Source organism: Protopterus annectens, chromosome 6.part1 (assembly GCF_019279795.1).
Source record: "Protopterus annectens isolate FY-2018-M chromosome 6.part1, PAN1.0, whole genome shotgun sequence".
NCBI lineage: Eukaryota > Metazoa > Chordata > Ceratodontiformes > Protopteridae > Protopterus > Protopterus annectens.
In genome coordinates this window covers 391,196,241-391,220,173 of record NC_056738.1, presented here as the reverse complement: position 1 = coordinate 391,220,173, position 23,933 = coordinate 391,196,241, and the positions used below count along the sequence as shown (strand labels likewise).

The 23,933-nt window shown below is 37.5% G+C and overlaps 1 protein-coding gene across 1 annotated transcript in view; it reads right to left on the bottom strand.

The window, feature by feature from the left end:
* The window catches only part of KCNK4 (potassium two pore domain channel subfamily K member 4), a 576,554-nt gene that overhangs the window by 104,481 nt on the left and 448,140 nt on the right, over positions 1 to 23,933 (bottom strand). The gene's annotated exons all lie outside the window — the stretch shown is intronic.

Sequence of the window (23,933 nt, the reverse complement as noted above, 5' to 3'; positions counted from 1 at the left end):
AGATTAGGAGATTGCATTAATAAAGCAGAAGGCAGAGAACTTTTTGGATTTTGTATCTACAAGCTGATAAAACCTATGGTTTATAGGGTCTCTTTAAGACCAGTATTGAAGCAAAGAAGTTTATTTAAATGAGATTCATTAATACTTATTGTGCATGGGTCTCATATTTTTTCTGTTAATTTTATTGGGAGATTTAAACAGAATTTTATGTATTTAATCAATGTGAGTTACAATGCTTTAGTGGCCTGATAAAGCAGAATTTTTTTGTGAAAGCACTTACCGTACTTCTATTTTATTAAATTTCTCTTGCCTAGTACAGTGTTTTCATTTTTGACATTAACAGAACATTGAAAGCATTTGCATTCCCTGATAAAATTATAAGGTTGATTAGAAGGATATATGAGGAATCAGAGGTGAAAATTAAAGTGGGCGGGTTTTTCTCTGATAGTTTCTGTTTGACCAGAGGAACCAGGCAGAAGTGTCCACTTTCTACTTTGCTATTTGCATTATATTTAGAAATATTGGCAAAGAAAATAAAACACTCAGAAATACAAGGCTTTAATTGGTATGGTAGTCAAGAAAAGCTGGCGTTATTTGCAGATGATATTATTTTATACCTGATAAAACTGGGAAAGGACATTTCAGTGTTGTAGAATAGTTTGAGTCAGTTTCAAGTCTTTTTGGGATGCAAGATTATAGACACTAAAACAAAGACAATAGGTGTAAACTATGTACCCACTCACACACACACACACACACACACACACATACATATATATATATATATATATATATATATATATATATATATACACACACACACACAGAGTGAGATGTGATAAAATGAAGTACTTAGGAGTATGGATTAAAAAGGATTCTATTCTTGCAGGTAAGGATATGTGGGAACAGACTAAACAAAAGATAATACAAAAACTGAGAAATTGAAAGCTCTATTTTATGGAAATGGAAACCAAGATGCAAGCAGGTAAAATATTTTAGTCCCTTTAGTTTCATAAACAGATCAGGCATATTTTTATCAATTAGAGGAGAAGTTGTGGCTAGCAATTACTAAAGAGCTGAAGGATTTTATCTGTGAGAGGAAGATGGCAAGAGTCAGGTGTGATAAGCTGATTCTTCCAATGGAGTAAGATGGTTTGCAATTACTTGATTTGAAGGGGTATATCAGAGCCACACAGTTAAGGCTACTTTATATAGTACATGCAGAAAACTGTAATTCAAAGTGGAAAGGGATAATGACAAAGGGGGGGGGGTCAGGAAATAAGGAGACATTGGGATTTTGGATGCAGATCCTTAAGGAAAATAGGAATAACAATACAAATACTATTTTCATAAAGTAGCAGAAAGTATTCTAAGAACTAAGCCAACACAGAAATGAAAAAAGGAGATTCTACTGATAGGGATGACTGCAATTAGGGAAATAGATAATAGGCAAGAGGGAGTTTGAATACATTGTAGATAACTGGCAAAGTAATCAAGGTATTGGGAGCAAATAATGAGAGAGTGAAAGGTAATACAATAGCAAGAGGCCAATCATTTCTTTGAAATGCAGGCTAGGTATTGCCTTCCCTATCAAGGACTGATATCAGAGTATTGTCAAATAGAAAGAAATAAGGGCATCCTAAGTGAAAGACCAGCACTGGTAGAGTTCTTAGTAGAATCTAAAACGGAATCTGCTGTTAAAAAATGGATAATTAGTACATCATATAAAATATTGCATAATAACAGTAAGAATCAATCAAAGGTTAGAAAGGATTGAGGAGATTAGATAAGCAATACACAAAGAAACAATGAAGGACTATAGGTATGTCTCCAAAATGTGCACGAAGTCTAGAAGATTTAGGATGTTTACCTGTAAGCGTTTACATAGGTATTTTTATATCCCAAATAGACCACAAAGAATTATTCCTCAGGTAGATAGTAAATGCTGGAATTGTGATGCGGAAGAAAGAGGTAATTGGGAACATATTTTCTCGGAGAATTGGGGAACACCTTAGGAACATTAGAGATCATTGTGAAACTAATGCTTTGGCCAAACATATTATACAACATCCTGAACATAAATTCAAGTTTATTGTTTTGGACACAGTTTGTCCCCCACTTAGAGGGGGTGCTTGACCATATTTGTTAGAAAAAATTTAATTGAGTTGGCAGATCTGTTTAGATTCTACCTACTGGCCTAAGTTGAATGAATGCTTATCCATCACCAGCCTTTTAAAATTAAAAGCTCTGAATAGATAAAATTAGGGATAAAAAAAAAAGTTTCTTTTATATTTTGTTTGCACGTTCGATTCTCAGTTAGAGCGTCTTCTGTGTGTCGACATGCGTGAATGGGCATTCCTTCGTTGAAGGTTGTACGTTAGACCTGGAAAGCCAGCACGTAAAAATCTACTGCCAATCATTAGCGGACAGGAGTTCCGCTGTGGCGACCCCTAACCGGGAAATGATGAAAGAAGATTAAATATTTTTTACTTAGCCTTTGTGGTTTGGATTTACATTCTTTTATTGGCCGGTGCTGTTTAAAGGAAAGGGTGACTGATTTATTAACTGTATATATTTTTCTTGTATAAACTGATATTTTTAATGTTGGGTTTTACCTACAATGTTATTCAGACACTTTCCCCTTTAATTTTGTATGAGGAAGTGATGTCACACATTTTTAAAGTACTTAATTGTTGCTTTATTTCTATTTGATTCTCTGATGAAGTTCCAGTGTAAAGTTAATACGGGACAAAAGCGCTTACCAGTTTTTTACAAATAAACATGAATTTGTATCCTTTATCTGCAGCGAGCTGTTTGTGACTGTGTTGTTTTCTGGGAGTATAATGACTTGTCAGACTTTAGACATTCCCAGACTACTCTATCAAAAATACTGGGTGAACAAATTGGTATAACTAAGGAAATGATACAGAAGTGAAAGTTCCTATACAGAGTAATACCTTGCTGAGTCTAATTGTGGTGGCTGCCAAAAAAGCAATTACTATAAAATGGAAAGTAAAGTCTAAACTAACTGTACTAGAAGTAGTGTATATAGGAATAGAGATAAAACAACTGGAAATGGGGTCTTTGGGAAAGGGTTGGAGCAAATTACATAGAAAAATAAGAATTGTGGGAGCAATACATGCAGAATAACATTCTGGTGGAGGAATGAGGTTTAAAAGAAGGCAGGATTTCAATGAGCTATGTAATATCTGACTGACAATGACTGGATAGATAAGAAGTTATGTATAATGTTTACAACTAAAATATGTCAATATGGTTTGTTTCCATTTATATAAATGTATGATTACCTATGTCATAAGTGATAATTTACTGAAGATGTATCCTGTTTAAAAAAAGAGACAGAACACCATTTGCCAACCTAAGAAACATTTTAAGGCAAAAGGGTATCCCCATAAAATGTCTTTATCCTACAAGTTTGGTGGTTGCATATAATGACCTTTCCCTCATATTTATATTGGTTCCAGAAGTGAAAAGAGAACTGGCTGCAATACAGATATTGCCACATTTTACCTCACTGGACATTTTTTTCTTTTTGGTGGGGGGGCCTGCTCCAGGAAGTTTTTTGGGGGATGTAAATATGATGCCCACCACTGCTACCCATATGTGATGGCCATCATTGTCACCAATATGTGACATAGCCATGCTGGGCCAGTAGTCAAGGAGCCTGAATCCTCACCACTTACACCAGAGAGGGACATGCACTTGGAATACAAATAGATACACTCAGTATTTCCATATTAAGACCCTCTCAGCATCAAGCACAATTTCTCTTAAGAGCACACAGGAAACACACTCAGTCCAGGGTCTGGATTTCTCTATATCTGTCTACCTTACAGGTCCCCAGTAAGACTCCCCAGTGGTACAGCTGTAGGGTTAAGACCTCAGACAAGTGTCCAAGCCAAGTCCTCCAGCACCCTGTCTGTGAACTCATTGCTTTGTGTCCCTGCCCCAAGTAGCTGCCACACACATTCTTTAAGATTTAATTTTTCACACACACACACACACACACACACACACACACACACACACACACACACACACGAAAGACTGGTACAGATTTACCTGCTGTACCTGCTTCTGCCCAGAGTAGAAGGTAGTTATCACTGCCACCGCACACTCTACAATCAGCTAGTCTATGACCCAATTATACTGTGTAATATTAATACTAATACAAATGGTAGTAATTGACCAAGATGGCTAGGTTTTCTAGAGTGGCCAACACAGTGTCACAAACTAAATATAAGTACTCTCAAAGGTTAGATATTGTCTACAAGGACCAGCAACAATAAAAGTTTTAAATATATTTAATAATAAATAATAAAAGAACATGAAAATATTGAATAGATATTTACAGTAAACCACAAAGTTCAAATCACAGAAAATATTGAAATTAACATGTAGGGACAGACTCATACGAATAAAGAAAAACACTCTAAACTAAGCTTGACTTTATTCCTTTCTGAATCTAAGAGAATTTACTGCTCCCTAATAACTAACTACTGCAAAACAAGATACTGTGGGAGAGGGTCTTTCTACTCAGGTTCCTCAAAACAGAATACTCAATACTATGAAGTTGAGACATGAATTTTGCAAAAATGTCTACAATACACATATAAATGTTTATAGCAGTGCATGGGGCTTCTCCTCTTTTTACTGAGCTAATGAACAAAGGCTTTTGTTCCAGACCTAGCATATCCGGTCCTATTCAGCACTGTGGGGTACCATTATAGTGGTTTAACAGCTCAGTTACATTTCCTTATTTCATTTCAGCAGGGTGCACTGTTGGTACATTTTAACACAATTAACACAAGCAAAGCTCACAAATACATTTTTAGCACAAGCATCTGTACAAATAAGTTTAATATACAAATATCATACAGTTCTAATACATTTGTAACACAAGCATCTTGTATAAATCAGCTTGATATTTCAAGGGTAGGAGCGGCCTTAGGTCAACTGGTACCCTAGGCAAAAGGGCTCTACGGCACCCCCACGCTTCACCCAGTGCCCCCATCTTGGGCTACCTACACCAAATAAACACTGGAAAAGTGCCCCTACTAGAGTGGTGCCCTAGGTGGCTACCTAGCTGGCCTGTGCCTAAGGCCGGCTATGTCCAAGGACATATCATTCTGTATAAAACTTCAGCTGGCTATGCTGGCACTTGCCGATATCATCACAGTAAATTTCAGAGATCTATGAAAATGCTATTTAATGCAGTTTTTCAGTTCTTACTGTAATAAGTTAAAACAAGTTGCTATTATGATTAAATTTAGAGAATTCACTGGAAGTGAAAAGTTCCACAACAATCAAAGAAATTTACTATAGGGATATGACTTTCACAACTGGGTCAATAGATGTACCCATCAACAGATATGCTGAACTCTTACAAGAATTGATTAATATATTTAAGCACTAGATATATTATCTTAGTGAGTGATTTTAATGTAAATGTATAAGCTAAAAGAAGTAAATATTTTTCACTATTTAATTTAATTAATTTTTGGCTTCCCATGTACTTCTCACAGCAAGGTTATAAACACTATGACTAATGTTTCCAATATTTTCTCTATCTATAAGCAGTGTACTTGTAAAAATATGTCAGTAAAACCACAAGTATTATGCAATCATTCACCAGTTATATCACATATGGGTGACTCATGCTCTTTTTTATATATATATATATATATATATATATATATATATATATATATATATATATATATATATATATATATATATATATATATATATATATACATATATATATATAAATAACTCTCACTAGACACAGCTATCATTACTCTGCCCCTCTGCTTCTTCTCTCACTTCTTTCCCATCCTCTTTTTCTGGCCAGTCAACACTCTAACTATCCCATCTGTGCCTAACCCTATTACCTTACCTAACCTCTCAGTACCTATCCTCTCTCTTTGTACCTACCTTACTACCCCACCTGAACCTATTCCTCTCTGTCTCTTGCTCTGCTATCGTCCTTATTAACTCTTATCCAAGCTAGTTATTGTTAATACAGTGTTAATACAGTGTTAACTCTGACATGTGCATTATACTGTTATATTTTAAAATCCATGCCTATTACTGTTACAGTATTGCTTTCTACCTATTTATGTAACTGAAATTGTATTTTCTGTATAATTTGTATGTGGAGCTTTTCTCCCCAGGCCTCCACTGAAAATGGGCTCTCCTAGGCCCAGTGGACTTTCCCGGTAAACAAATGCAATAAAAAATCATAAATAAATATATATATATATATATATATATATATATATATATATATGGTGTACATACACACACACACACACACACACATATATATATATATATATATATATATATATATATATATATATATATAAAAAATCAATGCTCAAGCTTTAACTGCAAGGTTCTGTAACTATATAAGGAGGAAATAATTAAGTACATACAAGAATTCTGTACTGAAAATAACTTGGTCTATATGCCTATTACCACAAAATGGGCAATTTTAGTCACTTTGTTTTTAGTATACTGTTAGTTATCTGAAAGATTAAACCAATAATAAAAGATGTAATATGACATATTAATTTCAAAATTACAAGTGATAGAGGCATTAATGAATATATATTGCAATAAATATATTATGTGTAGGACAGGCAATTTATAAAAATCTCTACACTTGCCACTTGAATATATGAAGAATCTATCATATCAAAAGAAAATTACTTTGGTGTCAGAGTTGGTGCTGCCTATTTGCAAAGAATTATCAGTTAGGATTGCTCTTCAGTATGCATAAAATTAAGTCCCTTGATGGCATAACAATAGAAAATAAAGAAATGTTAACCATATTCATTGCATTTAGTTAGAGACTTTTAGCAAGGAGGACAAAACATTGGTAGATTTGAAGTAATTTCTGCAATTTACAAACCAAACAAAATTTTGCTCTTTTACTTTTGATTTAACAACTAATAAAAAAATCAGAAATAATTATGAATGCTCCAGCATACAAGGAAACAGGCACTGACAGGTCTACCCTAAATTATAAGAAGGCATTCTAAATAGAATTACTCCCTCATCTCCATTTTTCTGAATTGCTTTCAATGAATCCAGACATAGTTGATCTTATTTTTTATCTACCATAATTATACTTAAAAATCCAAAAATTCCACTTTAGCGTAAAGTTATAGGCCCATGCTGAACACAAACTATATAATTTTGTGAGAAATAATTATGTAATTAATAATTTACAATAAATAGTCCATTACAATTTTGAGTTATTCTGTGTGATCTTATTCTATAACTAATTAACAATTGCAAGCAATTAATAATACCTACTTTTCAACTAATAAAATTACTTGAGAGTACTATTTGACAAACCAGAATTTCAAATTAGAATTAATATTATCTTTTCTCCATTAGTTAAAATTAGTTAAGACAAGCATGTTCTCACTTCCCAATATTTTCCTGCTGGCAACAGATCCAATCCTTAGAAAACAATATCAAAATCAAACTTATTGAAATAGCAAGTACTAACTTTAAGTTCATTGCATACACAGATGATATTATATTGACTACTGCACAAACCAATGCTGCCTTAAACAAATTTTTGAGATCACAAGTAATATAAAAGAAGTTGTAATTTACACAATAAATCCCTGTAAACCAAAGGTTCAATCATTGAACCCAAATAGTTTGATTCCAAATTCACAACTTAGGTTGACATTATTATAACTAAAATAAAGATATCACTCAAGATCAAATACAATATTTATGTGTGTTTACAGACACACACACACACACACACACACACACACACACACACACACACACACACACACACATCAAAAGGATAGGATATACAATCATTTGTATGATATCCGGAAGTCTAAAGAAACCAATGCCTTAGCCAAACATGTAATGGAGTTTCCTTTACATGGTTTTTCTTTTAGAGTGTTACAAATATTAGGACAGAGACAACGGGGTGGAAATCTAGCCAATGAGCTTGCATTGATAGAACTGAAATGGATTTTACAACTTGGCTCACACATACCCCCAGGGCTTAACAATTATGTGTCTTTGAAACCAGTACTTGAGTTGAGCAATATATAATGGTGACATGATGCACCTAAGTTTATATGGAGAGCTTTCATCCTCTAGATTTATTTAGATGTTGCCCTCCTATATTTTGTCTATATTTTGTCTTTATTTATGGTTGTTTTCATATTGAGGCCATATGTGAGGCTGTGGAAGACTATATTATATTTTATGCTTTAACATCCTATATGTATATGTACTAGTACTTTCATCTTCATGTATGTTTATATGAACTTTTAACGTATATGTTTTTACATAGTATACATTTACATCTTTATATTTTACTAACATGGCTTCCTATTACATTGTGGAAACCTAGTTATTATTATATTTTTTATTTTTTATTTTTATATTTTTCGTATATGAGTTTTTTCATGTGGTATTATCATGTCTTAAGTTATATATTTAAAATAGATGGCCTTCGATATATGAAGACTACATAATTTATGATGAGCATTATAATTTGTCCCATCGTATTTATATCCATCTAGTATATGTATATATTTGTCCATTTATTTATGTACCTGACACGATTCTTGGTAATGATAGATGTAGAGAACTCCAGATGTCATATATATGCCAAGCTTTTAGTGGATTTACAGTGATGATGCGATTTCAACTGCACTCTACGTTTACCTTGATAGATGAATTAATTTGTTTGCATTTATACATAACTTTTCTATATTTATATGTAAGTGATGTTGTAGTTCAATTGAGACATATTTGTTTTTTATTTTTGTATATGTTTGCTCAGATTTATGTTTAGTAGGCTTATAGTGATGCAGTAGCCTAAATTGAATGGTATTTAGCTACCATTCTGACAGATGCATTTGCTAGCGTTTATATGCATTTTTTAAATGCAAATATGCTAGGATAGCAGCGATATTGTGGCTGATATCTGCATTTAAATAGGAATTCTTTTTTGGTATGTTGATTGAATGATTAATTAATTAATTTTCCCGCCTTGCTGTTAGTAAGGAATATAAAATGGGGTTGTTGTTTGTGTATTTTATTGTCTGATGAAGCATGGGATGACCCACGCGAAAGCGCTTACTTCACATTTTTGGATGGAATAAAGATCTTGTTTTTTACTACATTCTGCTGAACGCATTCATTTTGGTCTTCATCGTGGTTTGGTACTCCTTTTATCATCTACAATTGAACCCAAATAGTTTGATTCCAAATTCACAACTTAGGTTGACATTATTATAACTAAAATAAAGATATCACTCAAGATCAAATACAATATTTATGTGTGTTTACAGACACACACACACACACACACACACACACACACACACACACACACACACACACACACACACACACACACACACATCAAAAGAGTGAAGCAGGAACATCGAAAACCTGGAAGATCAAACAACAATCACCTTGATTGTGCAGGATCAGAGTACAGTGGGGATTGGGGTTTTGCTCTTTTCTGTACTGTAGTTTGATCTTGGAGTCTGTAGAGTTAAAAGCAGGAAATTGAAAAAGATTGAAAGAGATAAGACTGAATATGGTCATAACATCGCCCACCCTGAGCCTCCCAGGTCCCAAGGTTCGGGTGAGGGACAGCATCAAGGGGACATGACTAATGAATCTGAAATTTTTTTAGACATGGAAGAATATCCCCCCTGAGATGGACCAAATGCCTGAGAGAATGCAACCTCAGGGAGAATTATGTCCAAGGACCACAATATTTGAACAGGGGTCAGGAGGATTATTTGAACAATATGAGAGGGAATTTGAGGGGGAACTTTTAGGAGTGGAGATGATTTTTTGAAACTAATGGGGCTTTCCGCAAACATAGTGATGCTACAATGGGAGAAAAAATATTTATATATTTCTCCATTTTTTGGACATTGCCAGATGTATATACATTTCTTGGATGATATCTTTATTTTTTGGAATGGACATGAGGATGTGATTAGTGGGGTTTTTCTGGAACATATTAATCAAACTACCTCCTTTTAAAGCTTCACACATACTTTCAACAGGAAAGAAATTTCATATTTAGATGTATGGCTTGTGAAGGACACTACTACTAAGGCTTTTTCATCCCAAATATACAGAAAGGAGACATATTCTAATAGCTTATTGCATTATGAGAGTTGTTGTTGTTGTTGTTTGTCTTTCGGCTTTTCCCGGTTAGGGGTCGCTGCAGCGGAACTCCAGTCCACTAATGATTGGCAGTAGATTTTCACGAATGCCGAGGTGCCAGCTCGATGTCCAACCTTCAACTAAGGCACGCCCATTTACGCATGTCTTTCGAACGCTCCCCAACTGCGGGGAGGACATACAGACTCCACATAGAAGGTACTCCCCACACTTCAGCCGAGAATCGAATGGGAGAACCTCTTGCTGTGAGGCAACAAGAGTGCACATCCATATATACAAATGAGAGTCATTGTCAAGGGACAACTTGTTAGAGCAGCCCAGATGGTGAGCCTGTTTGAGACCTTTTTATATGAATATGAAGTGCTGAAAGGAATGCTTATAAAAAGAGGTTATCCAATGAGCTTAGTAAATGAAATTATGGTTAAGGTTATTAAGCGTGAAAGAGACTATTTTCTCCCCCTCTTGAGTGGATCTCAGTCTATCTGTGGGTTTGATGTCAGTGTAGGGGATACCATATTACAAGGTAATAGATGTTTCAATTAAAGAAAGAGAGCAAACACTGGGCATTTTCAGTGCGCATTATTTACCTTTAACAGATTGCTGATACTTTATTTAATAATTGAGCTATTTTATTGAGTGACAAGGATATTAGGGACTGTGTGGGTAAAAAAAAATAAATATACTCTATCGAAAATGAGGTAACTTGAAAGGTACACTAAAATCCAATGAGAGGGGTCAACAACAGGGGGTGATGAAAACATGTGGAGCTTGTGCTTATTGCTCCTATATGTCAGAAGTGAACTGTGTTGAGATTAATAAAATGGAGATTAAGTAGAATAAAAAATGTTTTTGTTACACAGGGTGAGTGGTATATTGTGCACTATGTTGAGTGCCCTGGCTTTTACATAGACAAAACCAAAAGAAAATTTAAAAACTGAGTGCATGGACATCTTAGGGATATTAAAATAAAAAAAGAGATGAATCTGGCTAAGCATTGCATGGAAAGACCTGGCCATTCTTTTAAATTTATTATACTTAATGTTTTTAAGTAAGATGAAAGAGGGTGGCCGTGGGCACTTTTATTAGAAAGAAAGGAGTTGTTATGGCAGATATGCTTAAATGCAGCACAATGGACTGGTTTAAATGACTTCTTTTTTGTTTCTTGTCTTTTAAAATTAAAGGCACTAGGGAGATAATGCATGCATTAAAATTAAAGGCACTAGGGAGATAATGCATGCATTAAAATTAAAGGCACTAGGGAGATAATGCATGCATTAAAATTAAAGGCACTAGGGAGACAATGCATGCATTAAAATTAAAGGCACTAGCGAGATAATGCATGCATTAAAATTAAAGGCACTAGGGAGATAATGCATGCATTAAAATTAAAGGCACTAGGGAGACAATGCATGCATTAAAATTAAAGGCACTAGGGAGATAATGCATGCATTAAAATTAAAGGCACTAGGGAGACAATGCATGCATTAAAATTAAAGGCACTAGGGAGATAATGCATGCATTAAAATTAAAGGCACTAGGGAGATAATGCATGCATTAAAATTAAAGGCACTAGGGAGATAATGCATGCATTAAAATTAAAGGCACTAGGGAGATAATGCATGCATTAAAATTAAAGGCACTAGGGAGATAATGCATGCACATTGTTTTGGTAAAAAGAGTTTGAATGAATATCTTGCATGCAGTGGATATAAAAAGTTTACACACCCCTGTTAAAATGCCAGGCTTTTTTTCTACCTAAGTTGTGTTGGTAGTGTAGCATTGTCCATATTCAGGATTGTGTTTTGGGCGTAGTTGTTTGTTAGTAGAGGCTGTGTGTCTGAACACATGTTCCAGGCCATCATAGCTTAGCCAAAGCCAGTATTGCATTTCAGTGAGAGTGAATTGTTTGTGATCATTGGCAGACTGGGGTTGCCTGGACTATAACTTGGAGTAAGCACCTTGTTGGTTGTTTCAAGCTTTTTTAAAGTTGTTTCAGGTTTTAACTTTGTTACTTAAGAAGTTTACTTGTGAGTGTTTCTGCCATTTCACACTGAGCTTATTGGACAAAGTCGGAGGAAGGTCTCTGAGCAAAGTAATCTGTGATATATAAACATTAAGTATCCTGTTTTTTGCTTATTTCTGAGTTATTTATAGCACTTTTATTGACTGCATATACTTTGCTAGCTAGTTTCACTGTGTGTGAGCTATTAACTAGAAATTTTCTACAATTAAGCATCTGGTTGGGTTTGTTTGTTCTGATTTTTGTTTCCCACCCTCCGTCTCTATTGGTGCCCTATTTTTATACTTGGTGGCTTTGCAGTTACCCGCCTCTACTGTAAATTTGATCTTGCACACTCCACCCAGTCTAGTGTCATTACCTCATTCTACCTAATCCACAGAGAACATTTGAGAAGACCAACCCAGTTAGTTTCTGCTCCTCCTTTCCCCTTTCAACTTTACAAAAAAAAAAAAATTCTAAGCTTGTTTCCTGCCTTTCCTGTAAGTTGTCTAGTCCAGATACAGATTTGCTGTATCCAGGACTGTTTGTAAGTTTCTGAGCCCACAAGCTTTTCTGTGTTGGAGGGAAGCCTTCTAGCTTAATTTTGTTTCTTAGAACTAGCCAGTCTTCTAGATTCAGCACTCAACTCTGTTTTTTTGAGCTCAGCACTTGTTCAGAACTCACTGTAAGCACTAAATAAGCTACAAATTACTACAGCACTCAACTTTCCTCACTTGTCTAGAGGAAAACAGTTTTTTGTACTTAATAAATAAGCACCTATCCAGGCATGTCTAAGGGTCAGCTCCCGGTGTTTTCTCCCGTCTACAGCAATTGCCTCATGTACACAGACAACCCTCTCCTCCTACCACCCAGCACTACAACCTGTGAGAGATGCACTTATATAGCCAAACTGGAAGCAAAGCTCTGTTCACCCAAGACTGGACTTGACAGTCAAGACGAGAAGGTAAAACACTTGCACCACAACACACACACATCACATAGCCCTCAAATCCTACACCACCAAAACACACACATAGAAACACAAAACACACACCTATATTTGTGGAGGCTCTCAAAAAAAATCTACCCAAGCAACAGGGACCTCCAAAGCAGAAACACAAGCAACCTCCACCCCCCCCAACACAACCCAAATGACACATAGCCCACAAACTCAGTGTGCCACTCAACCACAGCCCATAAGGCATAACAACGTACCCAACACTCTATTCAAAGGTAACTCTATAGTCAGGCACACTGATGTTCCACTCACCAGGCTAAACAAGGAGAAAGTTACTGTCAGCTGCCTATCAGGTGCCAGGATCTGCCACATAATTCATGCACTCAGGTCACTCCACAATAAGTACAAATATAACTGTGACATTGTCCATGTTGGTGTGAATGACCTGAAACGTACCTCCCAGGACTACATGAAAAGAGACATGCAGGAGATATCCAATCTTGTATCCCAGGCAGGTATGACCCTAGCCCTGAGTAGCATCCTGCCATAACCCAGAATGATACTACAATACAAGGACAAAATGATTGACTTCACCAATTGGCTAAGCTTCTGGTGTCATTCTAAGGGGATCCTGTATCTTTATGCCTGGAATGACATAGGTTCATAGGTAGTTACTAGGCTATTGGCCCCAGGGCCCATATAAGCCTAGCCATAAAATGTACCCTGGCTTTCGCCACCCAAGAAATTTATTTTCCTGTACCCCTGTCGAGCAGAGCCAAAGAAGTGATCCTCGGGGAGAATTTCCCATTTCCCATCCAATCATCAAGATTTTTTTGAACAGTGCTAATGAGGAGCTCTGTTTGACATAGATAGGTAGTCTGTTCCAGAGTATGGGAAGTCTCTGGGACAGGAATCTATCCCTCCAGCATTTTTTGTTTATTGTGGTGACAAGGTTTAGGTCCCTAGAGCTTGTAGCGCAGAGGGATTGGGATTTCTTTGATCGACAAACCACGATGCTTTGCCAGACATGGCGTGCATCTGTCGCCCTTGGGATTCCAGATACTGGCTAAGGCTCTTTTCACCACTATAGTGCCTTTTTTAGGCAAGGTTCAAATGACAAATTCACCACAGTAACAGGTACAAGCAAGCAAAATCTGAGGGTAATGCTACTTAATGCTAGAAGTCTAAACCTCAAAATGCACTCACTCGAGGCAGTCCTTAAAATGGAGAACATCAACATCTGTGCAGTGACAGAGACCTGGTTCAAGGCTCCAGAGAGCACCCCTGCATTACCAGGCTATAATTCATACCAAACCTTTTGGCCACCTAACCTGGACTGAAGCACTAAAGGTGGAGGCATGTCCATATTCATTAAGGATATCCACACCTCCAGGCTAGTTGCTCAGCATAATGCATCTGAGAATATCCAAGTGCAACTAACTCTGGGCAAGACCGCAATCCAAATTGTAGCTTGCTACAGATCCCCCACCATGCCCTAGGATTCCCACTCCTCATTTCTTGATTCACTGAAAAATATTAGGGTACAACCTAACACCCTAATAATGGTCATTTCATCTACCCCACCATTAACTGGGAAAACTACTCATGTACCGACTCTTGTGCTCAATGTTTTCTGGAATTCATAAATTCCAATGCCTTGGATCAACTTATCCACACCCCCACCAGGGGCAGCCATATCCTAGACCTGGTCATTACCAACATGGGCAACCGGTGTTCCACACCAGAGGTCCATTTCTTGTTGGTCAGATCCGACCACAAGCAAATCACCCTAGACATCCACATTAGGGAAACCACCGTAAAAAATGTCTCCAAAGCCAACTTCACGCTTCTTAAGACAAAAGTGGCAAACTTCACGATACCCATGCTGATGGACAATAGAGGCACGACTGCTGAATCCCATACAATTGCACTTTATAAGCACTAACATGAGTGCATGGATCATGCAATCCCTAACAGAACCAAGATGCTATCCTCCAGAAAAAGGAAGCCAATCTGGTGGTCCCCTGCCATAAACAAACTCTACAACAGAAGAAAGAAACTGTTGCAAAAAAGAGTAGAATCCCATGATTGGAGGAACTCTATGGTCAGCCTCAGTAAGATGCTGAGATCCCTCATAAAATCCTTCAAAGCTAGTTACGAAAACAAAATCGTCACTGATTCTAAAGACAACCACAAAGCATTCTATAGCTATGGCAAGAATCTTAATGGCAACACTCAGATCTGCTCTGAGTTACAGCACAATGGCACTAAATATACAGAGGCAATTGATATTGCCAACATCCTGGCAGATAGGTTCAGTGCTAATTTTACCCCTCTCTCATCCCCTAAAGGGCCCATCTCTATACCGGAAGAATGCAAAGTTCCTGTAATCATGGCTGCACAGGTAAAAAAAAACACTCTCCACAGCCAAGAAGACAGCATCCATGGGACCTGACAACATCCCAGGCTGTGTTCTACATGAACTACAGAATGAACTGGCACCCCACCTAAGTATCATGTTCAATCATAGCCTCACCACAGGCTTTGCACCCACTGAATGGCGCACAGCAACGGTTATCCCACTCCACAAAGAAGGAGCCACCACGGACCCTGGAAACTACCACCCCATTAGCCTGACGAGCCTGGTCTGCAAGACTATAGAATGTATCATCATGGAACTTATAAACAATGACATTGATAATCTCCAAACTCTGGACCCTACCCAGTTCGGGTTTGTAAAAGGCAGATCATGTCTCCTAAACCTGATAGACTTCTTTGAAGCAGTCACCAAAGCCGTAGGCGAGGGTAAGATGGTTCACACAGCCTATCTAGATCTCACCAAGGCTTTCAACACCATCCCCCACTGTGGAATTATAGATAAACTCAGTAAACTAGGTATAAATCCCTATGTCACAAGATGGGTTGCCAACTGGCTCACTGACAGAACCCACACTGTGAAAGTAGCAGACTCTAAATCCAACATCAGACCAGTAACAACTAGAGTACCACAGGGTTCAGTCCTAGGTACTCTCCTATTTGGTATCTACGTCTCTGAAGTATAGGCTAACACAGAAGGTCTTTGGCTAACAAAGTTCGCAGGTGACTGCAAACTAGGAGCCATAATCAAAACTCCTAACAATGTGGACATCCTACAAAAGGGCCTCACTGAGACAGATACCTGGTGTCAAAGCCATGGCCTCAAGCTCAATGCCAAAAAGTGCATTGTCATCCCTTTTGGTAAAAACTCTGTACCCATGAACTACCACATAGGCGGTTGTCTACTTAACACCAAAAGTTTGATAAGAGACCTTAGGACACAGGTGGACAGTAGTCTCTCCTTTGATAATCACATCACCACAGTAGTCAGGAAATCCTACTACGTGGCACACCTCATCTCATCAAGGAAAAAAGAGGTCATTGTTCCCCTCTACTCATCACTCATTAGACCCATTATAGAGTACAACACCCCTTTTGGTATGTACCTCACAAGACATCTACAACAACTGGAAAGGCCACAGAAATAACTCACAAAGAGGATTACCAGCCTCAAACAGATGTCCTACGCAGACCGTCTCAAAGAACTCCAGCTTTACTCTGTCGCATATCGCCTACTCAGAGGCAATCTCTGCCTGAGATACAAAGTTATGTCAAACCCAGAGCTGTTGGACATGCTCCATTTAAAGAAACCCCAATCCCTCTGAGCTACTTGCTCTAGGGACCTAAACCTTGTCACCACAATAAACTGAACATGCTGGAGGGATAGATTCCTGTCCCAGAGATTTCACATACTCTGGAACAAACTACCTATCTATATCAAACAAAGCTCCTCATTAGCACTCTTCAAGAAAAATCTTGATGACTGGATAGGAGATAGGAAATTCACCTCGGGGATCACTTCTGTGGCTCTGCTTGACAGGGGCACAGGAAAATAATTTTCTTGAGTGGCAAAAGCCAGGGTACTGTTTGGCTAGGCTTATATAGGCCCTAGGCCCAATAGCCTAGTACCTACCTATGAACCTATGAACCTATATAAAAAATGAGAACACAATAAATCATTTCAAAACTTTTCCCACCTTTAATGTGACCTATAACCTGTACAATTCAAATGAAAACTAAACAAATCTGTTAGGGGAAAATATAAAAAATAAAAAATATACAATATGCAGTGGTGGTGCTGTGGTAGAGTTGTCGCCTCACAGTAAGACGTTGTCCTGTTCGATTCTCAGATAAAGCGTCTTCTGTGTGGAGACATGCATGAATGGGCGTACCTTCATTGAAGGTTGTGCGTCAGGGCTGGCAACTCAACACGTAATCATTAGTGGACCAGAGTTCTGCTGTGGCAACCCCTAACCGGGAAAAGCCGAAAGACACAACAATATGCTGGTTGCATAAGTGTGCACACCCTTAAACTAATACTTTGTTGTGTGTGCACACCCTTAAAATAATACTTTGTTGAAGCACCTTCGATTTAATTACACAATTCAGTCTTCTTGAGTAGGAGTCTATCAGCATGGCATCTTGACTTGGCAATATTTGCCCACCCTTCTTTGCAAAAGTGCTCCAAATCTGTCAGATTGTGGGGGCATCTCTTGTGTAGAGCCTTCTTCAGGTCACCCCACAGATTTTCTATTGGATTTAGGTCTGGGCTCTGGCTGGGCCATTCCAAAACATTAATTTTACTTCTGGTAAAGCCATTCTTTTGTTGATTTGGATGTATGCTTGGAGTCATTGTTGTGTTAAAAGGTGAAATTTCTCTTCATCTTCAGTTTTCTAGCAGATGCCTGAAGGTTTTAGGTGAAAAGTTACTGGTATTTGGAACTGTTCATAATTCCCTCTACCTTGACTAAAGCCCCATTTCCAGCTGAAGAAAAGCAACCTCAAAGCATGATACTGCCACCACCATGCTTCACCATGGGGATGGTGTTCTTTTGGTGATGCGAAGTGTTGTTTTTTCGCCAAACGTACCTTTTGGAATTGTGGCCAGAAAGTTCAATCTTAGTCTCATCAGACCATAACACATTCTCCTACATGCTTTTGGGAGACTTGATGTATTGTTTTGCAAATTGTAACCAGGCATGGATGCTTTTCTTTGTAAGAAAAGGCTGTAGGTCTCTTGGCAGCCTCCCTGACCAGTTTTTGTCTTGTCTTTTCATCAATTTTGGAGGGACGTCCAGTTCTTTGCAGTGTCATTGTTGTCCCATATTTTCTTCACTTTGTGATGACCATCTTCACTTTGTTCCATGGTATATCCAATGCTGTGGAAATGTTTTTGTCCCCTTCTCCTGACTGATACCTTGGAACAATGAGATCACTTTGATGCTTTGTAAGCTCTCTGGGAACCATGGCCTTTGCTGGAGCAGGCAACTGAGTAAATGTCAGGAAAATCCTACTAGGACAGCTGAACTTTATTGGGGGTTAATCAGAGTCTCTTTAATTGATGGTAGGTGTGTACCCAAGAAGACTGAATGCTATAATTAAACCAAAAGGTGCTTCAACAAAGTATTAGTTTAAGGGTGTGCACACTTATGCAACCAGTGTATTGCACATTTTTTATTTTTTATATGTTTTATATTTTTTCCCCTAACAGATTTGTTTGTTTTTCAATTGAATTGTACAGGTTATATAAGTATAATTTATGTAATATATATGTATATAGAGGTATGTGTGTAAGTATAAGTATATTTATGTGAAAATATTTTAGGTTTTAATTTGATTTACTTACATAGTAATTTATTTTAATACATATTTCAGTGAGTTTTAGATTATTTGAATTGCAAGTTTAGTATACTTTTGTTATGGGCATATATAAGTATATTTATGTGAAAATATTTTAGGTTTTAATTTGATTTACTTACATAGTAATTTATTTTAATACATATTTCAGTGAGTTTTAGATTATTTGAATTGCAAGTTTAGTATACTTTTGTTATGGGCGTGCATTGTTTTTTGAACATGGGATAATGTTCCTTTAAGTAAATTTATTTAGAGAATTGATCTTGTATGTGATAGATTGAGTTGGGGGGTGTGTAGGTTTTGAAATGCTTTTAATTATTGTACTGTCCTTTTTTATGTATCTGATGAAATCTCTGAATGAGCAGAGACGAAAGCGCTTATTTACTGGTTTGATATTAAATATTGCACTTTCTTTGTGGATTCGTCTGCTTCACTTGCTGTCTGTCAGATTATCTGTTTTTTTTTTTTTTTGAAGGGCCTTAAGTAGCTGATAAGTAGGGGTTGGTGGCAGTGATAACTACCTTATAGTCTGGGCAGAAGGGGGCATAGCTAGTAAACCTGTGCCAGCCTTCTCCACGTGTGTGTGTGTGTTTGTGTGTGTGTGTGTGTGTGTGTGTGTGTGTGTGTGTGTGTGTGTGTGTGTGTGTGTGTGTGTGTGTTTGTATATAAATCAAATCTCAAAGTGTGTGTGTGTGTGTGTGTGTGTGTGTGTGTGTGTGTGTGTGTGTGTGTGTGTGTGTGTGTGTGTGTGTGAGTGTGTGTGTGTGTGTGTGTGTGTGTGTGTGTGTGTGTGTGTGTGTGTGTGTGTGTGTGTGTGTGTGTGTGTGAGCTACTTGGGTAGGGACAAGAAGCAGTGGTTGGACAGAGAAGGTGCTGGAAGTTTTAGCTTTACCACTAAGCTGAGATTTTAATCACATAGCTGTGCCAGTGGGGAGTCTTATTGGAGATCTGGAGAAAGAGGGAGAAACCAGCCCCCAGACTGACTGTAATCCCTGTATGGTACTAGTGGTGAGGATTGAGGCTCCTTGATTACTAGTCCAGTGCAGCGGCATCACATACTGGTTTACTGCAGTATAACTGAAATAAAGAAGCTTGAAGTTTTTTTTTCATGCCCTGTGAATTTAAGTGCATGTACATGTATTATATTCCATGTTAGGGAATGAAATGCAATAACCCTTACGTGAGCTGTGTGTGTCAGTTGCAGTTACCAAATACAGAGTTGTGGCTGTGTAATAAGTACTGCGGAACCAAAGTGAATTACTGAGAGATTAATTGAAACCCTTATGCATAGAGACAGAAATGTGCAGTAGCATTTACTGAACTTTCAGGAGTAAGTGAAACTCAATGCCAGTACATTAGGGAGTCCCAAAACTGTACCACCCATAATGAATCTATCCAAGGAAAATAACACAGAACCATATGTGTTTATTGTTGAATGACATGCCACACAAGAGAAATGGAGTAGAAATGGATGATCAAAATGTATCTTTTTTCACAACTGACTGTAAATGGTTTAAAGGTATATATACAAATTGAGTACTGACTACTTCTACAATTTGTTTGTTTGTGTCTTTCCGCTTTTCCTGGTTAGGGGTCGCTACAGCGGAACTCCGGTCCGCTAATGATTGGTAGTTGATTTTTACGTGCCGAGTTACCAGCCCTAACGCACAACCTTCAACGAAGGTACGCCCATTCACGCATGTCTCCATGCAGAAGATGCTCTAGCTGAGAATCGAACCGGACAGCGTCTTACTGTGAGGCGACAACGCTACTGCAGCACCACCAATAAACTGAAAAAAAGAAAGTTTACCTAGAGCACAGTTACTCTTGAAATGCAAGTTACTACATTTTACAGCTGGACATTTAATGCCAGTCAAACAGAAACTGCTCGAGTAAATTATTTAAATATACTGTTATTCTGTGATTAGAATATGATACTAATAGTAAAGCAGAAATGGTAGAAATGCTTAGTGCTCATAGAGTTAGAACAATGTCTGTCAATGTAAGAGTGTGCTTATAGCAATATCAACGTGATACCTTAAGTTCAGATAAAGTAATTCCTGCACTTTAATGTGTCATAGCAAATGACATTTTATTTAAAACTGAAACATATGTAGCTAATTCAAAAGCAACAGCCTGCAAGTCAGCATTGCCTTTGAAGTACAATTTGTCTAACATTCACCTGACTGTTATATGTATGGAAAAAGGCCATATACCCAAAATTTGTATCATTAAAGGAATAGTTTTACTACTGGAAATGCACACATCTGAAGCATGCTGAGAAATACCCTTAAATGAAATAAAATATATGAAAAAGCTGTAGAATCTGCATTGTATCATGTTGCAATAACTGTTTGTTGTTTGTCTTTCGGCTTTTCCCGGTAAGGGGTCGCCACAGCGGAACTCCGGTCCGCTAATGATTGGCAGTAGATTTTTACGCAACACTGAGGTGCCAGCTCGATGCTCATCCTTCAACGAAGGCATGCCCATTTACGCAGGCATGTCTTTCGAATGCTACCCAACCACGGGGAGGACATGCAGACCCCACACAGAAGGCACTCCCAAGCCCAGCCAAGAATCGAACGGGAGAACCTCTTGCTGTGAGGTAACAACGCTACTGCTGTACCACCACGGCACTGTTGCAATAACTAAATTAATAAATTTCACAATATTTCTGGAAGGCAAGAAACTAGAAGATTTATCGGATTCAGACAGTATGGATATTTTATTTTAAAGCTCCTGTGTTTCCAAGCAAAAGCTTAATAACAGGCAAAAGGTAGTGGCATTTTGTGTTCATTGCAACAAAAATGGATATCCTATTACATCTGAAGAGTTTCAGATCACCTTAAGAAAAAAAGGTTATACCCTTTGCCAATTATGCCTGACCCAATCCATGAGGGTATTATTTGGAAGGATTTCCCAAAATGTAAAGTCCTGTAGAATCTTGAGAACAAGGGAAAACTTACATGATTTACATAAGCAAGACATCTTTAACAGAGAAGAAACCAACAAGCAGCCTGTAGTATTATCTCAGAATGAAAACTGGGAGGGGATGCTGGGACCAAACTGTGCCTCTGATGTAGACTTAGAAAGACTACACCAGAATACTTCATGTATCAAATATGTTAATGTTAGTACTGAAGAGGTCGCAGCTAAAGATACTAAACTAAGCAGATATGAACAGATACGAGTACAAACATGTAGGTCAAATGGAAATATAGACAGTGAAACAGAGATAGGCTGTGAAGCGATATTACATGAGGAAAAGGTAGATGTGATCAATGGCAGAGTAGCCTGAATGAATAGAGTCGGCATAAGGAAGGGAGCTGCATAATAAATATTACATGAATGTATTACAAGAGAAAAGAGCTGACTAAAAGGAATTTTGAGAAGGAATCTCTTGCTAAAAGGGCCAGAGCAAAATTCTAAACTCTCCTTCCAACTGAAACAGACAGCCATAAAAGTGGAGTGTTCTAAGCAGCAGATGTATATATAAAAAAAAAGGTACTTTTTTATCGGGGTAACAGCTCTAACGATCACTTGGAACCAAATCTGTACATCAGGCATATAAAACCAGCACCTTATTTACATATACTAAAGCCAAACATAAAATGGAAAATAATCACATCAGCATTGTACAAACATGTACATCAAAACGCATCTTCACTTAACAATCTTCCTGGCAAAATGGGTAGAAACTTCCCTGATGGATATGCCTTAGAGTGTCAGCTTGTTTCTTCTGGAGAAAAAAAAAAACAAACTGCACAGCTAACTATAGCAAATCAGACATCTCAGAAATGGCATATGAAATAATATACCGGTGTGTGTAAATATATGTAATCGATGTATTAAGAGTACTCAGTGAGTAGCACAGAGATCCCATGGCAAGACTTTTGGCAGGGTTGATGTTTTATTTGAAGCTATAGAGTGCAACTTCTCTGCAACTGCATCCGTAATGTCAAAGTTCACGACACACGCAGTATCACGTTTAAAAGTCAGAAATGACTTTTCGGTTATACTGCGCATCGTATGAATGATGGATTCAGTTTCATTGCAGGTTTTCTGTTTATTTGTGTGCTAACTTTGGGTAAATGGGGTGCTAGCTAACAGATCATTTTTCATGCATGGCCATCTTCAAAGACAAAATATAAATTGGCCGTACTTGGGAACTGCATGGCAACATTAAGCAATTAAAATGTACCTAGAAAGCTCAGTGCCTGCAAGTGCCCTTAGTTAATCACCCTTACTTACCTTGTTCGGTTCACAAACAAATCTTTTCTGACACCCTCAATCAGCAGAGTCAAATACTTCACCTGTGACATTAGCAGAAGAGCAACTTTTGCGAGAAGTGGTTGTATCCTCGCACCTTTGTACAACACTTTCACTTTGGGAAGCCCTTCTGTGCTCCATACCTCTCAGCCTCTAAGATACAGAAATCTGCACAAAGCCATATATAATTGGGGGACAAAGGGTAAAAAATATGGATAACTTTTAAATATCACTCTTACAAACATATAAAGTTGATAGAATAACAGATTTTGGATTAGCATGAATTTCAAATGCCGATTAGAGCTGTTGCACTGATAATGGAAAAATGACAATGAGAAATAATTTACTACTGTTGAAACAGATGAAACACAATGTAGGCAAAGTCCTAAACCCATTGCCATTAATTTAAAAAGAAACTCTATGCAATAGGCATGTGGAAGTGAGAAAAAAGGCAAAACTGAAGACCAATATATACTTACCATATGAAAATGAAAACCGAGATAAGGAAAAACATTTATCCCTATACCAGTGTATGTTGGAAAGGAAGCTGAACCTTCCCCTTCAAAACAAGCAGGAATCCAAATTTACAGGACCCAGAAAAGAAACATATTAACTGCAAAGAAGCTCAGTGTGAAGAAGATATGTTGTGATAGCAAGGGAGACTAAGAAGTCACAGTGAGAGAAATTAAAGAATAAGTTGAACCTGCTTCTTTCTCTTACTTTGGAGTAAACAATAATCTCTTATAC